Source organism: Podarcis bocagei (assembly GCF_964188305.1).
Source record: "Podarcis bocagei genome assembly, chromosome: 12".
In the NCBI taxonomy this organism is placed as follows: domain Eukaryota; kingdom Metazoa; phylum Chordata; class Lepidosauria; order Squamata; family Lacertidae; genus Podarcis; species Podarcis bocagei.
In genome coordinates this window covers 49,305,509-49,312,665 of record NC_138137.1, presented here as the reverse complement: position 1 = coordinate 49,312,665, position 7,157 = coordinate 49,305,509, and the positions used below count along the sequence as shown (strand labels likewise).

Genomic DNA, 7,157 nt, shown 5'->3' with positions numbered 1-7,157 from the left:
TGGGGTCACGAAGAGTTGGACACAACTAAACGACTAAACAACAACAACAAATACATTGCACCTCCTGAGGCAGCCCCCACTGCTCAACTGCCCTATTTGCTCCCCCCTCCACTTACTTGTCAATTGCTAATGTGGTGTCAGCACTGGCCATGCTGACACCCTTTCCCCTCTGTCTTGCTCTGAGAAAGGCCTAGGTGTCCTTCAAAGCAAGGCATTATGGGCAAAGTAGCCCAGGAAATTGCTTGTGTCATGGCAACCAGAAATTGTTGAAAAAAATAGTTGAAAGCTGCCTGAAGCAGTTGCCTCATTTTGGTTCATGGTAGAGCCGGCTGTGGCTCGGGATTCATTGCCTCAAGCAAGGGATTGGACAAGATGCCTACAAGACCCCCTCCAATAATGCAGAAATCAAGACTGAAGCAGAATCTGCTGGATATGTCTGGTCTCTGGCACCAACCATGGAAACATCAACATAACTGTGTATTCTTAAAACAGCTGAAAAAGTTAGAATTCTGGACAGTGGATTCATATTTACTGAAAGTCTCGTTCTTATCTTGCAAATTCACCTGAAGTCTAAGAACACAAATCCCACCCAGGAATTTCTAAATATTGTCTGTATTGATTCTATTAGTCATGCTTTTTCCCCCAAACAACCCCCTCCAAATGACACAGCTATTCTTAAAGATGGTAAACATTGGCTTTCTTGTCCTATCATCCCAGGTCATGTATAAATCTCTTGCTTTTGATATACACACATTGATTTTTGTTCCTATTATTGTTTCATGACTCAAAGCATTTTAATGATGATTTACGGGGCTATATATTACCAGACTATAAACTTCTCTTTGCAATTAAAAACAGTTAAAAAAGAAACCTTCAACTTGAAAGCAGAGCCTCTGTTTGTTCACTGTGGTTAAAGCACAAAAGACTGGAATGCTGTATTTCCCAGGACAGACAGTGTTGTGTGGGTTTCAGCAGTGGAAAACTTCCCTGTATTTGGTTACTTAGTTCTGGTGGACTTTCCCTGTGAAGATTTAAGCATGAGAACATTTCTGAAACCCTCCTTCCTGCTGCGTTTTATTACTGTCCTTGAGCAATAGTGAATTTCATCTCACTTTACATTTCACTCTAGGAAGAGCGTCTGATGCTTCCTTTTGTCAACTTTGAGATGGACAAGATTTCCGGCTGTTCCACATCCAGAAGCTGATCAGACTGACCGCCGAGTCTTCAAAATTAGTGACAAGACAGCTTCCTCCATTGCACCCAAGGATAGCAGTCTAGCTTAAAGGTACTGTAAAGGTAAGAGTTTTGGACTTGGACTTGATATCCCTCCTTTCACTCCCCTTAAGCAGTCTCAAAGCGTCTAACAATCTCCTTTCCCTTCCTCCCCCACAACAAACACTCTGTGAGGTGAGTGGGGCTGAGAGACTTCACAGAAGTGTGACTGGCCCAAGGTCACCCAGCAGCTGCATGTGGAGGAGCGGGGAATCGAACCCAGTTCACCAGATTAATCCCTACACCACGCTGGGACCCCTAACTGCTAAGTCCAGTTGCGAACAGCTCTGGGGTTGCGGCGCTCATCTCACTTTACTGGCCGAGGGAGCCGGCGTTTGTCCGCAGACAGCTTCCAGGTCCTGTGGCCAGCATGACTAAGCCGCTTCTGGCGAACCAGAGCAGCGCACAGAAACACCATTTAACTTCCCGCTGGAGCAGTACCTATTTATCTACTTGCACTTTGACATGCTTTCAAACTGCTAGGTGGGCAGGAGCTGGGACCAAGCACCCCGTCGCACGGATTCGAACCGCCGACCTTCTGATCGGCAAGTCCTAGGCTCTGTGGTTTAGACCACAGCGCCACCCGCATCCCTAGCAAGCTAGCTTAGGACAGGCCAAATGACACATATGCCCTGCCCTCCATCACCTCACCAATGTCTCCAGCATCTGCTGTTCGAGGCAGCCACTTCACTCCGCCTAATGTTAGGGCTGGCCCTATCTTCTTTAGAAAAGCAGCTGTGATGTTCTGTGTTAGGTTACACAGTCTATCAATCAGGACAGTGAGGCCCAGTTACTGGTGAGGTATACTTGCCATTTCCTTAAAGCTGGCTTCCATCTCACCAGCTGTCCAAGAACCCCAAACTCTTTGTGCAGGTGCCCCAAATTGTGAGCCACCAGATAAGAGCAACCTCCCCAAGCCCAGTGCCATCAGATGTTGTTGGATTGCAACACCCACAATCCCTGACTACTGGCCACACCAGCTGGAACTGATAGGAGCTGAGGTTGATAAAACCTAGAGGACATCAGGTGGAGGAAGGTTGGTCTAGAGCAGCCTTTCTCAACCTGTGAGTCCCCAGATGTTGTTGAACTACAACTCCCATCACCCCTAGCTAGCAAGGCCAGAGCTCAGGGATGATGGGAGTTGTAGTTCAACAACATCTGGGGTCCCACAGGTTGAGAAAGGCTGGGCTAGAGCATTTGCCCTGTCAGGGGATGGGTTTCAGGTACTGGGCTGGCCATCTGCTCACGCAGGTTAGTTATTGGTCCATTTCAACAAGAAGGCCAAAAGGCCGCTTCTTCAACCTGGAACTTTGCTTGCATAATGATTATATTTCCTGATTATTACTTGTTTCAGCTCTTGGCTTGTTCTGTGACTCATCACCCTCAGCAGGTGCTTACAGCGATGCCCAGTTAGCAATGTCTGAAGAACAGAAGGATAGGCAATTGGACAGGAAGTCCCCATGACACTCCACCTCCAGCTTTCATCTTCTGACAACTAAGAAAGTCTCTTTCATCTCCCTTCACTCAGAGCTGTAAAACTTTTATATAAGTTGATTTCATGCAATATTAAGAGGACGTTTGTTTGCTTGGATGGAGCAGGGGTGTGAGACTTGTAACAAATGGCTTTCCACTGTGCTCACATCTGAAAAAACCAGGGGAACTTAATAGTGGAGTTTGTTCCAGTTCGGCTCATGGGGAAGATTTTTTTTATTAAAAAAAAAAGGATTTGGGGACCAAGCTGTGGGAAATATTTTGCATTTGTGGTGTTTCCTGTACTGCTTTGTCTGCTGTCTTGCCATTTACAAAATATTAATTTCATGGAACCCGAAGAGTTTGAAGGGACCCCAGTCCCCTGCCGATTGAGGAAATGACATATTTTAAATGCATTGAATACATGAAGAATATTTGGCTTCATTTTTTTATATGCATTTCAGATGTTCCCCTCTCCTTGTCATCAAGATATCTGAATTTCTGCTTCTGATAAGGGTTGCTCAGACATGCACCAACTGTTTTACAGGTGACATACCAGCAAATAGGATTCTTTGCTTGCGTTTTCTTTCAACAGAGCTGTAATGTACAAAATGAAATTTGTCAGGTGCCTGGTATTTTTTTCCCCTACCCCAGGAGTAAATGCAATGGGTCCATTTGATTTTCTGACAGCCTTCATTGCTGCTTTGTTAGTCTCTTTTGCAATTTGTTCACTTAATGCAATGGCACTGACACCTAAATGCTAAATAATAAATGGTAATACAGTAAACTGGCATGTTCTAAATAAAGAAAATGGTTTTCCTCTTTATTTTTCTTGCTTAGAGGGACATGGGTGGCTACAAGGAAGCTCTAGGCTTGCTGTGGGGTCATACTGCTTCACTTACAGCAACAAACTATTTGGTCCACCTTCAGTCTCACAAACGGAAAGACCATGAAACTGAAACTACGGACCACATCTAGACTGTCAGTATCTTGCAGGAGGGACTCAAGGGCCTGCTGGGAAATATAGGTTTGTGTAATTAATTAATTAATCAATTTGGCACCCCTCCACTGATATTTCCAGTACCTCTGACCTGGATTAAAGTGCTCTGTTGCGCAAGCCCAACAAATCTACTTCTAAAAAAGAACTGCCTTCTTGCGGTTAGGAAAGTGACAGGAAAATGCATTGAAAAGTGAGAAATTAACAAATGATTAACAGGAAAATGTATCAACGCCACACAAGCGAAGCAGATTGCCAAGCACTCTGGAAGACAAATGATTGTCGCTGAGCACTTCTAAGCAATGGCTTTTTAAAAATAGCTCCTCAAAAAAATAAGAGGATACTGGGCTGGTTCAAAAGGCTTTACAGGACAGTTCCAGTCCACAGATACTTGTTTCTCCACTACTAGTGTATCTTAACCGTGCCATGAACTGCGAGGGAGAGCAACTCCTTTTAGTCATCAGGCAAAACCCCAACCAAAACTAGACGCTTGCTGATAAATTGCGAGCAGAGCAAGTAGAAGCCGGTGTCGAAGCCGCAGCCTGAACAGGAATCCAATGGAAGCAAAGCAAAGTCAAGGTGGTGATTGTCCAAACAAATTTGTTTACCTATGGAAAGAAGCGCAATAAAAAATTTTATAAAAAAAAAAAAAAAAAGGTGGTGATTGTTGGAGAAGCAGATCCGGTGAGGGGGCAAGAGGTAAGCACTGTGGTTTAAAACACCCGTGGCCACGCCCCCACCAGCACTGATTGGCCGGGTGGGTGGGCAGGACATCACATGGCTGGGGCTGGCGCGAGGGAGGCGTCAATTCCCTGACCCCGACCTGGATCACTGTGAGGATAATAATAATAATAATTTTATTTATATCCCGCCCTCCCCAGCCGAAGTCGGGCTCAGAGTGGCTAATAACAGTAAAAATAACACCGTTTACATAAAATCACAATCAAGTACTGTATTTTTCGCTCTATAAGACGCACCAGACCACAAGACGCACCTAGTTTTTGGAGGAGGAAAACAAGAAAAAAAATATTCTGAATCTCAGAAGCCAGAACAGCAAGAGGGATCGCTGTGCAGTGAAAGCAGCAATCCCTCTTGCTGTTCTGGCTTCTGTGATAGCTGCGCAGCCTGCGTTCGCTCCATAAGACGCGCACACATTTCCACTTACTTTTTAGGAGGGAAAAAGTGAGTCTTATAGAGCAAAAAAATTCGGTAATTGAAATACATTCTAAAATCAATTCATTCTAAAATCAGTTCAGAGTCAAATTAATGGCAACCATTGGGCTAGAGTTCTATGAGGATTACAAAAGGAGAGAGGGGGTCAGACTGTGCCTTGCCTTGGCCAAAGGCCTGGTGGAACAGCTCTGGATGCCCAGCCACAACGCTGCCCACCGCAAAAGGTGAGCGGTCTTGTTACACTCTTGTGTTCCTCTTGTGGGCTTTCTATGGGCATCTGGTTAGCCACTGTGAGAACAGGATGCTGGACTCGATGGGCCTTTGGCCTGATCCAGCAAGGCTGTTCTTGCATTCCTGCCCCAAGGGAGATTCAATTAGGTATATCTCCATGCATCAACAGCATCATGTCTCAAACAGTGGCGTAGCGTGGGTTCTCAGCACCCGGGGCAAGGCAAGTAATTTGCGCCCCCTAACCCGTGCATTTTAGCACTCGAGTCTCTTCCGCGTGCCCCCCAGATGTTGCGCCAGGTGCAGCAGGCCCCCCTGCACCCCCCACGCTACACCACTGCTCCCACCACAAGTCTTCAGGACAGCCATCCGAAGGCTGGCGCGGGGAGAAGGTCTCTCCGCCCCACCGCCAGGCTTCGGAGCAGCCTTCCGAAGGCTGGCGCGGGGAGAAGGTCTCTCCGCCCCACCGCCAGCCTTTGGAGGAGGTCCGAGGACAGTGGGGTTCCTGCTTCCTCGAGGAGGGCCGGCCAAACGCGCCCTCCAAATGTTGCGCCCGGTGCGGCCGGCACCCCTGGTACCCCCCACGCTACGCCACTGGTCTCAAATTAGGGTGATTCCTGATACCCCACTCGAAGTGATGTGTGTGTGCTTCATTGCACACCAAAGATTCACTGTAGATCTTTTATTTTTCCATTGCTGATGTGCTTATACATTCAGGGCCAGACTAACAGGATGAGTGAGTGAATGTATCTCTGTCTCACTTTTTAAATTGTTTTCAAATAGCAACTTTGGTGTCCTCCCAATCTGGGTTAGAACTATGACACGTGAGAGGGGAAGAGATCTTTAACCTCTTCCTACTGGAGCAATTTGTAGCATAGGGGTGAAATTTGCATCAGAAAAAATAGAGTAGGGGAAAAGGATAACCCCCTCCCCTCTGCCACTGTCCTGATCTGGAACAATACCCTCCTTCCCCTCCCCTGCTCTGCTGAAGCTGCTATTTGAAAAAAAGGGGGTTTGGCCCTTAATGAGGAATTAGAACCAACTCACTGCCTGCCCTGAATGGGTTAAACTACCTTTAACTGCAGGTGATGAATATTAAACATACACAGAAGATAAGAAGAGCTGTTAAAAATAAAGAGAGTCATCTCTTTTTCTGCAAATCAAGTCGGTAATAATGTCGGAAAAATCTGAAAATGAGTGCAAGCGCTGCCGACTGTTACTCAGAGCAAAGAATTATTGATCCTTGGCTGTCTCTATTGATTTTATGTCACTTCTGTGATTTAATCATGTTTTTCCTTGTTATCTCTTTGCAGCCTTTTCTTCTATTGTCTGGCAGAAGAACTCAGCCAAGGCCTTTTCAGTCTGTGATGACGGCGATCAAAATAACTTTGACTTCCATTTGCATTGTTTTCAAGAAATGATTAAACAATCCCAAGGCATCAAGACCCCTTTGTGCCTCTGTGTCATGCCATGCAGAATGGAGAATTGAAAACACTTTCAGAAGGAGAGGGGGCTGTCACTTTTCTTAGAAAGATTTAGATAACCTGGTAAATCCTCTGGTTTGGACGGCATATTGCTACGAAGAGATTCAGCAGTCTGCTTATATTCGGAAGCGCTTTCAGCTGAAACACCGGGGCCTCATTTAGCAGGATGCTGAGTGCATGGAGAGTGTGCAGATTTGCAATGCTTTCTGTGCCTGATGGAGGCAGAGAATGGTCTGGTTTGCAACTCTAAAGGTTCTCTATGCTGATGGTTGTTAGTTTCCATAAAAGAAATACCAGCTGCAAGGGGTGTGTCTCTCTGTGTGTGTGTGTGATCTGAATCGGGTCCACAAAGGGCAGCCTGATGCAAAGGAAAACATGGTTCAATGCACCTTTCAGAGCTGTGTAGGAGAGAGAATTTCAGCAGGAGGAGTCTTGCCATTTCAGCAGGCGTGGCTTGCCCATCTACTGAAATTGCCTCTTCCATGCAACTACAGACCCTCCAAGTGTCCCTATTTCTCAGGGATGTCCCTGAT

The 7,157-nt window shown here is 46.1% G+C and overlaps 1 long non-coding RNA gene across 1 annotated transcript; it reads left to right on the top strand.

Moving 5' to 3' along the window:
- Positions 1–1,161: 1,161 nt before the first annotated feature.
- Positions 1,162–6,819, top strand: LOC308569752. The gene is made up of 4 exons (XR_014000806.1): positions 1,162–1,285; positions 2,627–4,318; positions 4,397–4,438; positions 6,454–6,819. It is a non-coding gene; the product is annotated as an uncharacterized lncRNA (long non-coding RNA).
- The last annotated feature ends 338 nt before the right edge of the window (positions 6,820–7,157 follow it).